This window comes from Tachypleus tridentatus, chromosome 13 (genome assembly GCF_004210375.1).
Source record: "Tachypleus tridentatus isolate NWPU-2018 chromosome 13, ASM421037v1, whole genome shotgun sequence".
Taxonomy (NCBI): Eukaryota; Metazoa; Arthropoda; class Merostomata; order Xiphosura; family Limulidae; genus Tachypleus; species Tachypleus tridentatus.
The window spans coordinates 29358064-29373961 of NC_134837.1; the positions used below are offsets into that span (position 1 = coordinate 29358064).

General features: G+C 30.6%; 1 protein-coding gene across 4 annotated transcripts in view; it reads left to right on the plus strand.

Annotated features, from left to right (window-relative positions):
* Positions 1-6419: 6419 nt before the first annotated feature.
* The window catches only part of LOC143240470 (ubiquitin-associated protein 2-like), a 35711-nt gene continuing 26232 nt past the window's right edge, over positions 6420-15898 (plus strand). The window contains exon 1 of one of the 4 annotated variants that reach the window (XM_076482937.1): positions 6420-6511. The gene's annotated coding sequence lies outside the window, so the exon portion shown is untranslated. Of the gene's footprint in view, positions 6660-15898 lie in introns of all 4 variants that reach the window. The other 3 variants (XM_076482935.1, XM_076482938.1, XM_076482936.1) reach the window with 3 other exon arrangements.

Consider the following 15898-nt stretch of genomic DNA (forward strand, 5'->3'; position numbering starts at 1 on the left):
CATAATGTGCTCATAAGGATAATATGCAGCCATCCTTAATAATGAATTGCTGGTCAGAGAGAGGGTAATTATTGAACAGCAGCTATTTCCTGTACGACTGTTATTAATAGGATATTTGAATTTTATGTCGTAGTAATAAAAACATAACCTCACTAAACAGCAAAGAATATTTTGTGTCATGTTATGCCTCGAAACTTGAACATTCTAATCAATAGCTCAACACATTAATCGCTTTATAAAACCGGCCCTTAACAATAATGCAAAAAAACAAAAACTTAAACATTTTGATAAAGTCGACACATTTCGTATTGGAGTATCAAAATAATAGCTTTAGAATTAAAAACGATAAATTACTAACAAATTAATTACAAATTAAACTGTGAATAAAATACACGTGCTTGCTTATTAATTGGTCGTTTCTAATTATATAATATATAAAATGTATACATTTTAGAAAGTTTCATCTTTGGTAGGTGGCGTAAAAATTTGAATGAAACAGTTTTCAATGCTCATGATGATGAAGAGCCCATCTGAAGTAAATATCTTTATATATGTAGTTATGATGACCTAAAAATGTCGAAAAGTTATTTGTTTTGTGCTTCTCAAATTAAAGTTTTTTTATACTCATATCAACCATCTCTACTATATATGTGTGTATATACATAGTTTTCAGCATTGTTGTTGTTTCGCAAGTGGCCAGAAAGACAAAGCTTTAACAACAAAAATAATTTAAATTCGTAAAAAAAATTCTTTTGTTATATTAGAAACGTCTACTTAAAGGAATCGAACTTCATTCAGATTGACATTATAAAAAGTATTTAAATTTATTATAAATATCAGATTTTACGTTTTATTAATTGAAGGAAATTTATCAAACACGTACAACCAAACGAATTTTAAATAACGATTTTAGAATCAAAATTATATTTTCAGTTTAGAGAAGCCCTCCGCTAGTACAGCGGTATGTCTCCGGATTTACAACGCTGAAATCAGGGGTTCGATTACCTTCGGTGGGCTAAGCAGATAGCCCTTTGTGGCTTTGCTATAAGAAAAACACACAGCTTAGATAAAATAATAAAATGTAAACTTAGTAAATCCTAATCACATTTATCTCCTTGATTTTTTTTTTTTTGCACAAGAATTGTGTTTTTTAATTACAGGGAAAATTTCCTTTTTCATTGTTATTTTATGTTCTATTAACATAACAGAATGTTTAGAAATAACAAGAGACCTATTGATCCGTATCGACTGTCTCATTCTTTGAATTAAAGTTATCAAATAAATAATTTAAAAAATAAACAAAAAAACAAGTTCTTAAAGCCAACCCTTATTATTCACACAGTTATCAAGCATTCTCTTCAACTCAATTAAATTTACTGCCTCTAAAACATCTGAATGCAATCCATTTCAGAGTCCAATCATCCATTTAGAAAAATAAAATTTTCTTAGCTGAAGATGACTTCCACCATGAAAAAAAAATTATATTTGTGTCCGCTAGTCCTACTATTCTCGAAGTTAAGTGCGAAAAACGATGATGCATCAACACTATCAATTCCCTTTGTAATCTTAAATAGCTCAATCGGACACCTTCTAGCTTTTTTCAAGAGAAAACAATTTCAGAGATCTTAATCTCTCCTCATTTCACTACCTCTGCGTCCCAGGTACCATTCTAAAAATTCTCCTCTGAACCCTTTCCAATAATTTAATGTCTTTCTTAAGGTAAGGAGCCCAAGACTGAACACAATACTCCAAATGTGACTTTGCCAATGACCTATCCAGTGAAAGTATAACGGTCGAACAGTTTCTAAAGCCATCCAAGAGGTAAAAGTATGTTACTGCTAGTAGTAGATACGATCTAAAATCTCGTTTGTCCTGCCACTAGCAATAACATACTTTTACCTCTTGGATGGCTTCAGAGACTGTCCGACCATTAGATCAAGATTCCTTTCTTCCACGACACTGTTAATGCTATTTCCATCCAACATATAATATAAATTATGATAACCCATATCCATTATCTTGCATCTATTTTAATTAAAACCCATCTGCCATTTATTCATCCAACTCACTAAATGATCTAAGTAATTTTATAAAGCAGCAACATCCTCTTCACAGTTACCAACACCAAAGACCTCAATATCATCTGCAAATTTAAGTAACTTATTGCCCAGTTCTTCATCTAGGCCATTGATGTAAATCAGAAACATCAAATGTTCTAAGAATGAGACCTGAGGTACACCACTTGTGATATTAGTTTAGTAAACAACCCTCCGCTTTCTTCCAGCTACTTTCTAGCCACTCTTCAATCCAATTAGCAAACTTATCCCCCACACTTAAAGAGATATTTTTCACATGCCTTTTATGTTGCAATTTGTCAAAAACTTTCTTAAAATCCATATACAACAAATCTACACCATTACCCTCACATAAATAAGCAGTAACCTTTTTACAGATCGTCAAAAGATTTGATTTGTAAAGTAAGATTTTCCCTTAGTGAAACCATGTTGATTACCCAATAACATTATAAAATTTGTTAAATTACTTTGCAAAGTATCTTTTATAAGACTTTTCAAACCTTTTCCCACAAATGATGTAAGACTAATAGGCCTACATTTTGTGGGACACTTTTTTCAACTCCTTTGAAAATAAGGAATTACATTAGTTAACTGTTGAAATTTAGAAACCGATTAAATTTTTTATAGTTGTATTTTCTCCCATCACCGAACATGTTCGCCTTTTCAAAAGTTAGGAGAGTTATAATGTAGCTACCAATTTCACTAATTATTGGTAAAAGAGTAGCCTAAGAATTGGCGGTGGAAGTGGTGTTGACTAGGTGCATTCTATTTTATCGTCAGTTTGCTATAGCTGCTCAAGTTGTTTCATTTGTGGATCTTTTTGTTCACAGTATAGGTCACATAATTAACACCAATTCTATACAGATCTCCGCCACTCAACCAACCAGAAGCACTGTCTTATTCTCTCCAGTGTCACATCTTAACACTTAGTGATTAAGAATGTGGAGACTGAAATTACCATCTGTTTCTGTCAACAGGTATCTTCTCGTTTTCAATAAAACAAACCTTCTTGTAAGCATAATTAACCCCATTGTTCTCAGTACATCCTTGTCTTTGGTCTTCATGGAACAACTGTTTTCGAAGAGGGTTTTTCCGCATTGTTTTGACTTGAGCCTCTGAACAATTGATTTCAAACTTGTGTCTTTAGTCTTAACATTTTTCAGTTGTGTATTGGACCACATCAGTTCTTCACTATTGTTTACAGTGTCCTACGTTTGATTATTATCTTCTACTTTAGGTTATTTGTCTTTACTATTTTTTATTTCCCTCTTTTTCACGTTATTTTCATTCTTCATTAGCCCGAGGTCTTCGGAATAATGCTTCAGCATTTGCATGGTTCCATTTAGATCGATGCACAATATCAAAGTTAGTTCTTTGTTGCTCCTTCGATCTGGCTGGGCCCTAAGATTCATCCTTAGGACGCTGTCTCCTTGGCAACTGTTCATTCTTAACATTCTCGGAAGTAATGGACATGTTTCCCACGTTTATAACAGTTCCATTTTACAGACATCTTTTGGGAGGAGTTATTATACCATATACGCTTTTATTTTTAGTTTCTGGCGATATGTACTTTCCATTTACACTTGAATCACTAGTTGTTTTGTGATAGATTTTCCCCTATTCCGCGTAGCTAGTTGACTAGTTAATCTTTTCACTTCTTCGACAAAGTTTCCAAATAGAGTTAATGTATCAACACTATTTTGTCTGATTTTCCAATAACTTCCAAACAGTGTTCTTAGTTCTTTACCTGCGAATTTATTGAATTCAATCTCCATTTCTAACTGGAGAACTTTTTTCAAAGACGTTTACCCACTTATTTCAATTTAATTATAATATAATCGTCCGTTATATAGCATCTGTAAAATGATTATATGTTTTGTTTATTTTTAAGCACAAAGATCGTTTATAGTATTATAAGCCTTCGCATCCCTGTCGCGCCAAACATGCTCGCTCTTTCAGCCGTGGGGGCGTTATAATGTTACGATCAATCCCACTATTCGTTGGTAAAAGAGCAGCCCAAGAGTTGGCGGTGGGTGGTGATGACTAGCTGTTTTCCCTCTAGTCTTACACTACTAAATTAGGGACGGCTAGCACAGATAGCCCTCGAGGAGCTTTGTGCGAAATTCAAAAAACAAACAAACAAATAAACAACTACAAAAGAATGATTTGACACATTTTGCAAAGATGAATAGTTTTCTAGAAAATAATAAGGACTATGATTTCTCTGATGCTAAAGATGATCTCTATGCAAACTGGATCAAAAATCTATCTCAAACATTTGAATCACGTTTCTCCGAATTTAAAAATTTGAAATTGATAATTGAATTTTTCATGATCCATTTCAATTTGATTTTGGAAATTTCAGTAAGGAAATTACATCTTTTTTGTCTTTGGATAAGTGTGGATTTGAAGACAAGATGCTTACCTTGCAAAATGTATAGAACATAAAATGTAAACAAAAATGTTCTATCAAAGAGACGTCACTCACTATTCTAATAAATGAAAGTCTTCCAATTTAAAGATAGCAATTACAAAATTATTTTCCATGTTTGGACCTACATGAGTATGTGATTCAACATTTTCTACGCAAGATTTTCTCAAGTCTAGATAGAGATCTTGGCTTACTGACATTCCCCCCGCAAGTACAGCGGTAAGTTTACGGATTTACAACGCTAAAATCAGGGGTTCGATTACCCTCGATGGGCTCAGCAGATAACCCGATGTGTTTTAAAGAAACACACACACACACTTACTAACATAAATTTATAAGCAGATCTAAGGATTCTCATTGAGCATAGATCTTAAGCCAAATTGCACGAAACTTGTTGATGAAACCCCATCAATTTTCACATTGAAGGTTAGTTGAAACTAGTTATTTTGATTAAACTAACATCTTTCTTTTTTTCGAAAATCATACAGTTTAAATAAATACTCGTACAGAGCTTACCACAGGTTTCAATTAAATATGCCACACAACTACCTTTTTATCAACTTTTGAAAAAATATCCTCTCTTATTTTGTCACAAAAAACATGTTTATGGTAATAATATTCAATATATGTTAAATTATCAAGAAATTACTTCAAAAAACGAAATCACATTTTTTAACAATCTTTATACTTATCAATTGCATTCATTATATGTGCCAAAAATTAACATGAGATTCCTATGGAATTGACTCGGCATGGCCGGATGGTTAGGGCGCTCGACCTGTAATCTGAATGTCGCAGGCTCGAATCTCCCTCGCACCAAACATGCTCGCCCTTTCAACTATGGTGGCGTTGTAAGTAACGGTCAATTCCACTATTTGTTGGTAAAAGGGTAGCCCAAAGGTTGGCGGTGGGCGGTGATGACTAGCTGCATTCCTTTTAGTCTTACACTGCTAAATTAAGGATGACTAGCACAGATAGCCTTCGTGTAGCTTTGTGCGGAATTCACAAAACAAAGCCACGGAATTACTTAAATCCGTACAATTTTGATTGTCGACGTTTAAACACATATGATAATTACAAATTGCTTTTGTATAAATAATAAAGTAGTGTAGCAATTAATAATTGCAAGGGTTAAGGTTTGATTTTTAATGTACAGAATTGTGGGAATGCAGATTTTTATTTACGTGTTTAAAAAAATATCTCCACAGAAGTGACGAATAATAAAATATTTTCCTGATCGTCTCAGAATACACATACATTCAATCATCAGGAAATTATTACACTAAACACAAAATAATAATTACAAATAATAAAATGAATTTAAACTAGAAAGTTTTGCATAACTAAAAACATTTGTAATAAGAATGTTGAGACTCAAAGGAGAAGAAGGGAAATGTTAAATTATGAGTTTTCAGAAAACTTTCTGACTCTTTCATCGTTCTTCATTCGATTGGTTTAATAATTATAAACTATACCAGTGATGAATTTTCGTGCACGGTTTTGTTTGCTAATATTCACATTCGTTCTGATGCCTGAGTTTTTAAATCATTGTTTTTATCTTTCGCCTTAATAACGTTATAAATTATCTCTCCACAGAGTCATTAAAATACCCTCAACATGTTCTCAAGAATATTCTGGTATACACAAATAAACAATATACACTTGTGTGTATTAGTTGAAGATAACAAAATGCGCATATTCAATTTCCATCGATATGTTTAGGATATATGTCAATGTTAATAGTTAGTTCAACTTGGTAGTTGTGTGATTAGTCATTAAGATGTTTGGTAAGTTTGTTTTTGAATTTTGTAAAAAACGAAAGATTAATTGTATTAGTAGTAAGGTATTGTTTGTATTCCCATTTCCGAAGCAAAGCCTTTAATAACAACAAATAACAAATGTATAAAGTAAATCGTTATTACGTCACTTAAGAGCCGACTTCAGAGATTAACTGCGTCACCGAAAGATCACGTGACTAGTTTTTTTTTGTGAGAGAAGTAACCAGGTAAATTAAACTGTTAGGGCTACGAAGTAGACATTTTTTTAAAAGGTTTATCCAGCAGTTTTATACATTTCGTGTTACTTTATAAGAGTTTTCAAAACTGCTTAGGTAGAGGCTAAGGTATTAGTATAGATAAATTGAAGTAGCAGTAGTAAGTTAACTTTCTTTGTTTAACTAACTCGAAGGACTATACGCCATTGCCGCGTGCTTAAAACTTGGTTAAGCCTACTACTAATAATAATATTACTTATACTGTAAAATTTATATTAAGTCTTCCCCACGATTACTAGTTCGTGGTTGTTATACAGTTTACAGTGTCGTTATCATCCTCAAAATGTCGCGAGAGATTTAAGACCTTCCATTTTTAACAAACAACTGAGATTGAGTGTGGAATGATACAATAAATATAGGCGATGGCATAAATAATTTTAATTTTAAAAAATAAATGCGGAGCCACGTATATCATCCGATTTAAGTTTCAACACTAATCACCGAGTTATTCCTACTTTGGGGAGTTCTTTTTATCAGTTATAGTGGACAAAGGCAAATCAGTAAGAGGAGGCTAGGCTTCATGAAGTGGTGAAGTGTTAAATGTATGGTGTTTCAAAATGTTTTGTGTTGCTGTTGTTAACAAAGTGATCCTATATTTATGTAGGAATATCAGTAATGTATAACCTTGATACTAGTAATTTATTCTTGTAAAATATTCGGTCGAAATGCTATTTAATATTTTAAACAGCTTGCAAGCTGAATAGTGAAGAATAAATCAGTAGTATCAAGGTGGTACATTATTGAAATTCCTAAGATACAAATAGAGAATAACTGGGTAAAAGACATTTCAAAACATAAGAGTTAATTAAGCCTAAATGCCTAATAAGTAATCTTAAATTAAACTGGAAGAATACAATGTTTGTACTATTAAATTACTTTTGTAGAAGTATTGATTTGGATTATAGCAGTTTAGCTGTTTATTTTCATGCCAACAGCTACAGCAGAAGACATATCCCATAATTTTATGGCTTCTGTAACTTTTGAATTTTCACAAAGTTAGGAAAGATCATTTGAGCATATGGATGTCCTAATTTCAAATATGGTCTGATAAGCACACACAACTGCCCAACAGTACTCTGTTAACTCTTCTGTTTAGAATCTGGATTTTTTGGTATAAAGTACTAGATCTAAGGATAAGATTTACAGTAATTATAAACAACCAAAAAACTCTTCAATACTGTAATTCTTATCTGGAGAAACTGTTGTGTACATGCAAGGAGTGCTATTGCTAGAAATTAGTTGTATGATTCTGTAATATATGTTCTGAGAAGAAAATTTATGACAGCCACTTGATAACAAATAGCCAGTTAGTGTGATTATATATTCTAAAAATGGCTGATATTGGTATTAAGACAAAATAAAATACAGAACAAAGTTGCAGACTTAAGTCATGTTCAACAAAGATGACCTAAGAAGGTTGAAATGTTATTCTATAATTTATTTTGAATAAAGTTTTAATGCCAGTACCAGCCATTTTTAGAATAAGTTTTTACTTCATGTAGGTTTCTCGTCATTGTGAATTGGTGTGATTGCCCTAATTCTTAAAGTATGGATTTTTGGTCTTTTAATGTCAGCCAGACACAATAATTCCTGTTAAATTTTTCTACACTGTTAATCACAACTCGTTAGGTTACAGTTTTGTACTATACCTGAAAATTCTGTTTCTATTCACTTTTCCAAATAAAATGGTGGAATGCCATGTTTAAGTAATATTTTTAATTAGTTTTTTAATGTATTTCTTATGCAAAATATGCTAAATTTATCATGTGGTATATATAGTATATGAACAATCTCACCCAAATATTTCTATAGTCTACCATTTTACTTGTTTGTTATTACTTTTATTTTGAAGGTATTTTGAAAGTTTGTTTCAAAGTGAGAATATAATTAGGTAGTCAATTTGGTAATTATAACTTGTATTTTTCAAGATGAGAAATTATATGTTGTAAAAAATTAGCATCTCATCTCAAATGGTTCTGTTTTAATGAAACAATTGTCAAACTCCATTTTGAGTTAAATACAGGACTAAAAATTTTCAAAAAATGATTAGAAAATACAGAAGACACTTAAATGAAAACAAATTTTGTCTGAATGCAAAACAAAAACTATAGCGATTCAGTTCATGTATAGAAAAACTAATAGCAACTGCCCACAATTGAAACATTTTGTACAATTTCTTGAATATTTATAAAATTTAGAGAGATTTTGGTGGCTGACTTCATTTGATTACCACATTCAAGTCTTAGTTATTTTTCACAAAGTATGCATTTTTTGCTTTGTTAAAGTAATGCCAAATTTTGCAAAAGTCTATTATGGATAGGAATGCAACATCAAAAGCTAGTTTGTTTTCAGGTGAGAGTCAGTAATCATGGAGAAGATACATTGTCTTGGATCTACATAATATACAGGGTGGCTCACAATTCTCTACTGTTTTGAAGTTTGATAATTTGCCATCTGAGGAAATAGTGATACAGTTTTTAACAATTTTGTAACCCAAATAAAGTAGTTTTTATTATCATTTCATTGGGCTTGTACATATGTACAATTAGAGGCTTTAGCATGTCTAACTTATATTCATTTTCAGTTCATGTTTGTTGCAACATGTCTACAGTAGCAGTAGTGTTCATTATCCATTCTTCAGCTATGTGGTATTTTCTATAGGTGTGTGATACATAGTGTCCTTAAGATATACAGGGTGGCCCACAAGTCCCTACCCATCCATATACCTTATGTATCCAGCGTATCTGTGTGCTGTCCTTCATTCTCGCTGCATAATATTATGCAACACCATGTTCTGTTAGACATTTTCTTCAACATAACAAGGTTTATTGTTCCAAATGCTGTGGTAACAGCTGTCTTCAACTCATCATTAATATTATTGAATATAACATAACATATGGATGGGTAGGGACTTATGGGCCACCCTGCACATACCCCCAAACTTTTCTGTATTGGCATCTGTAATTATACTGAACCACAGTCACTGAATTTGACTCTGCAAGTCAAACAATGCATTGAGCCTTTTCTTGCATAATAATGCTGCTCACTGAAGTGAAAAAGAAAAAAAAAACACTTTGAGTTGGGGTACAAGTTGTATTACCATAGTTATTTGATTATGAAATTTTAAAACAGGAAAGGTAATTTTGGAGCAACCTGTATATTGGACAAAAAGTATTTAAATTAGATTGGAAAAAATAAAAAGGAATGGCTGTGGAGTCATAGTAATGCATAACCAAATTTTTAATAACCATCAGTTTTGTAGAAAGTCTAGTATGTTTTAAGAAAGAAAAACTTAATTTTTAAAAATGTTGTGATGTCAGTTAGAGCCTTCAAACAGATGACAAAACTAGATGTTCACTTATATTTATTGTTCTGTTTGCTGTAGAAATCTAAGATAGAAATGTGCTTAGATAAAGATAACTTAAAACTACTAGTACTGACATATCACACTAATGTAAAAATTATTATGATTTAAAGTTATTTATTAGCTGTATTTACATATTCTGGAAACATGTACATAGTTAAAGTTGAGCTCTTGATGTGCTGTCCATGAATATATGAACTTGCAATGTTTTCATTACAGTCAGCAATAAATGTAGGGTTTGAATTAGTATTACAGTTACCATTTAAATTATTATGTTTGAAGTGAAAGAAGTTGTGTTATTACTTGTAACTTGTGTACATAATCTTTATTTTTAAAATAGTGTAAAATTGTAAAAAATCAATCTGTATTTTACCCATAGTGGCATTCAGTAGTATTGTATCTTCAGTATTTTCATTGTGTTAGAGAAGGCTAATATTTGACAGCTAGACATGTTGTTAAGTTGAAAAAGGTTTTAAAATTGTTCACATAAAAGTAATGGATTTTGTAAAATACCCTTTTGAAATTTGAATTTTCATTAATTTCAATTATTACATTTATCATGTTTTTGTAAATTTTCACAATTATTACCAAGCAGTAGTGGGGAACAGAATATCTGGTGCCATTTAAACATATGTCACAAATTTCAAAATTATACGTTTGAAGGCACTGCAAATTGTTCATTTATTACTAATAGAAAAACAATTATATTAGTAATGTGATTGTTTCTAACAGCAACATTTTTCTTTCATAAATTTAACTGTCATAATTTATTTTGTATTAGAAGTTAATAAATGTGCAAGTTTTTTCTGTGTTTTTCAATATTTTTTAATACCAAAGTTAATTACTGACTAGTGTTTGGACATAAACTGATGTATCTAGGCATTGAGTAGGTTTGTTGTATCGTACCACTTGTGGTTACTTTACATGAAAAGCATTACTAAAGTTACCATATAAATGTAGAAAGCTGGCAAAGCAGGAGAAGACAATGGATCTGAAATTTATTTTAAACGGTGAAAACTAAATAATGTGGAATAAAATGTCTGCAGTTTCAATTATTTGTATTTTATTACTTCCAAAGAGCAATCATTTAGGCTTAGTGTTTATAATCACACTGTGGTATAAGCTGTATTTTGGAGACTGGAATGTGTGAGATCAGATGGATACCCTTAGAATCTTGCTATCCCTATTTACAAATACTTAGCCTGGATATGTCAAACTGCTTATGAGTTTCACAAAACTGTCATGGTAGTGTCAAGTGGAAAAGTTGTGGTTAATTACAGTTATTGTAATTTTTTATTTCTAATATTCAAATATGAATTAAGTGTTTAACACAAAAATTACATTTATTTTAAGTTTTCTAGTAAAACTAATAATAACCAGTGTGTTAGAATACATTTTGAGGTTATATAAATATTAACATATGAATCATGTAAAAGTCTGATTGAACTTGTGTTTTTTTCCCTTAATGTCTCATACTGTTAATACCTTTGTATAGTGCACAGTATATTTGTGGCTTCATATCAAGGAAAAATCAATATGTCCATGTGCAATGCACAAAGCAGTTCTAACAGCTGAAACATTTTTGTTTAACAATTAGTATATTATAATGGTGATTTATCTGTACATGTGTGGGTGAGCAAATACCATTGTCAACTTATTAACTGTATTACTTAATGAATTTTCTCATCTGTAATTTGTATGTATATGTTTCTAAACAGTACCTTGTATGTAAAGCATAGAGGAAAATGATTGCAAGGTTTAACTCAAAAATTTTCCCCAATTGTATTTTTAATGAACATTATATATATATACCATTTTATAAACCGTGCATTTCTTTTGGATGACAAACTTGTTATTCATCTATGACTTGAAGTCTAAAAGGCATAAATGTTATGGATTTATACTTGTTTATTTTTCCTTGTGGTGGTGAGTTTTTTTTCATTATTTGAACTCAAAACTTCATCTGAAAAATACTGAAAGAAAACTTTGCTTGTATGGTGTGCACTTTATACTTAAAACCAAACATTTTGAAAAGAAGGGGGGTTTACTGTACATGGATATTTACAGAACTCTGTATTGGAAAGATTTGTCATCACTTGTAGTGGAAACTGGAACATAAAGGAACATGACAATTTCCTGAAACATAAAGGAAGAGCTTAAGTTTTAGTTTTTCTAATGTAGAGAGGGATATGGTCATGAAAGACCAAATAAGCACTTTGTTTTGTCTGTTATGTTAAGATAGGTATATAATGTCAAATCATGTAATACAACAAAACTTCAAGTTTGTGAGAACATCTTAATCTAGTTTTTGAGTACTTTTAAATGACAGACTTTTGAAACATGAAATATTAATACTTGTAATTGGAATATATTTTAAATGCATTATTATGCTACTATGAAGAAATATGAGCATCCATGATGCACTGAGCTAATATTAGTGTATGTCATGATGCAGTTTTTCTAAATCTTGTTAATTTTTAAGGATTTCTGTTATGAATTGTTGTGTATTTTAAATCAGTTAAATATAAAACTAATTTAATCAAAACTGTTTTAGTAATTGATATCGGGCCTTAAGGATATAAATAAAAGCAGCTCTAATTATTGAATGGGGCCTCTAATAATGGCCTATGTACTGAAAATAGAAATTATTCTTTTCTTTACTTTTTAGATATAAAATGATCAAGTGTACTGCATTTTTCTCAAAGATAAAATCTATAGAGGTTTTTATGTAGAACCACTTGCACATTTGGTTACTGTTTATCTTTCATATTGCTGGAATAATGGTAAGTCTGGATTTACAATACTAAAATCAAGGGTTCAATTCCCCTTGGTGGACTCAGCAGATAGCCTGATGTGTCTTTGCTACAAGGAAACATACACACACACACACTCATTGCTGGTCATATTAGGTGTCCAATTATGGAGTCTGTAGTTTTTTTATGAATTAGATACTCAAAGTATTAATATTTATAAATTGGAATTTGAGATAAGAACCTTCTATCTTTTCTTTGTTTTGAGAACATAGTACATTTATTAAATCAACCAAAATAGTCACACTCACCTCTAACATTTTTTTGAAAATATGTTTATGTACACCTACTTTACCCAGTAATATGTGGATAACCAGTTGTAAGCTTAGGATGTCCCCTTAGTGCTTTTCACAGTCTCTGCAAAGTATATTTACAGGAGAATCTTTCTTTTCATGCTAGATTCCAAGTGAAAAGGTAAGATATTAATGAACTAAAAAAAAATCATATTTTTTAAGACCCAACTACAACTAAGTTACAAGTTTGATAGATTATTATAGAATTCTGTGGTGTTAAATAAATAAATATATATATACCTTAAAATTTTAAATTCTCCATTTGCAAAATTGAGGCTTAGCAAATTACAGCAAGCAGCAAATAAGTAAAAAGTTTATAACTAGAAAGTAATTGTTTTCTCTCTCTCTCCCAATTTTATTAGTTTGTTAATTAGGCTGGGTTTGTTTTTTTTTTTTGTTGTTGAATATATTAATAATTTATTTCACTGTATCAGTGATTCTTAATTTATGGTCCACAGAAAGAAAGCAGCAGCATACTCTATGTCATTATGATTTACTGAAATCAAAACAATTGTAGTGGTTCTCAAACATCAGTATTGAGAACCCCAACATATTACAGCCTGTGTTTCTAAACAGCTGTGCCAGATGGTACAGTTTTAAAACTATTCAGGTTTAGAAGAATTCAGTTTCAACAAACAATACATATAATTTAAAACAATAACAACCTTGAAAAAATATTAATGTTTATCATGCTAATTAGAAACCAAGTTCTAAGTAAAAAACCACATTTTTTTAACATTTAAGTACAAAGACTGTAGTGTTGTTACCTTTATAAATTATTTTCAGGTAACACACAAAAATGGAGAGTAAATGAAACCTTTAAGCCAGGTACACACGTCATTTTGGAAACTGACAAAAACATTAAGTTAGTCTTAATTACATTCTTAATTCAAGTGTTTAACCCTTTCTTGATAGGTCACAGGGCAAAGACCATGTCATCATGTTTGTTGACTTGCATTCAAAGTTTTATGGAACTGCTATTTTATGAATTTGTCAAAATGTTTGGAATCAAACTATATTATGATTTAAACTTTAATGTATACGAGTTAATTACTTAATTCAAAAATAAATATTAAAATATAATTTTAGTGAGTCATGGGGTATGTTGAATGCAGCACTTTAAAATTAGATGCCTATGATGTCAAAATACTGAGTTTATAGTTTTGTACAAATTAGGAACTTAATATTATCAAGCTAAAATATGAGAATTTAGTATCTTTTTATTTTGGGGATATATGGCTTGTGTATTAAATACAGTGGCCTTATTCATCTCTTTCCATTTTTGGAAATTGCCCATTATATGCACTTCAATATGTTGTATACAAATAACCAATTAACAGCCAATTTAATCTTTGAAAAGGCTGCTACATTCTTTAGATCCAAGTTGTGCAATGTTAGCTAGACACAACTGGAATGTCAGTATAATAATAAATATATAGCATCATGAGGATTAAGCAACTTAGACTAAACATTTATTTTCATTATATATGTAGTCATTCTAGTAAGAAAAAGTATAATTTATATTAATTTTCTAATTTTGTTATGTTTAAGAGGTTGGTCAAATTACAGACCCCATACAGTTAGAGTATAAAAAATAACAAAATATGAAGTCTTACTGAAAACAAATGTTTGAAATCTACTTAGGAGGATGTAGAGATTACGCAAATAATATTAGGTTTTTGGAACAAACTATATTTTTTAATCATAACATGAAATTACTTTGCACTCATACAAGTAATGAAACAGACTCCATTTTCACAAACAAATTTTTAATTAAATATTTCATTAAAAATGTGATTTTTTGTACACAATACTTGTAAACATTACTGAAACGATATCAAATTTTAAGGTACACATGCTGTATGAAAAGTTATGGTACAAATATTTGTGTAAATGCATGGACAAACTCGTGTATATTATGTAGAACTCATAGCGAAAGGGTTAAATAAGAGAATTTTACTTAATATTTAAATCCAAATTGTATACAAAGTTTGACAGTAAATCAATTGATTTTTTTTATGTTTAATAACAATGAATATAGCTAGTCTAGTGTTTATGTAAACTTATTAAAAATCTGACAAGTTGGACTGAGTTAAATAATTAGTAGTGCAGAGAAAAGGTAATAAGAGTTTAAATTATTCACTGTTTACCCAGTACTATTAATTTAACTTATTTTTGTAGTAATACACATGTTTGGTTGTGTTTTTGATTGATCCTAAGTGTATTGTCATTGTATTTGTTTGAATTTATTAGTAATATGTGTGGTGTTCTTGAAAGGACTGATAATTAAATTTAGAGATAACTGAAACAGCAGCATGTTTGACAGAATGTTATGCAGACTTAAAATTAAAGCTTCTACATGACTGAGTAGAAAGAGAAGATTGGACATAATTTGGTAGTAAAAACAGTTATATTGAACACAAATGCAAATGGGCTTAAATCAGCAAGATTTCTTCAAAGGATGCAAGCTTGTGCTCCTTTGTGAAGTATGGGGTATAGATAATGTCTAAGTAAAGCCTCTGTAAAGATTGAATTAATCACTAGTTAATTGCTAATAGTCCTTTTTATTAGTATTCATTAATACCAACACCAGTTAGTCATTCTACAAATGAAAACAGGGAGGATATATCCTTGAGTCAACACATAACTTAGAAATAGTCAGTATCATTGTCCAAATCTTCATAGTGTAATGAACTGTATCATTTTGTAGCAATCTTTTCCAAGAGAAAGTGCATGTTACACTAAAGATAAGTGACTCAAAGCAAAGGTACTTTGATTGAGAGAAATTTAGCAAAGTACAAAACCATATCTGTTGTCTGAATTATGTACTCACTGAAGATGTGTACATGTGAAAAGTTTGTTTTGATGAATG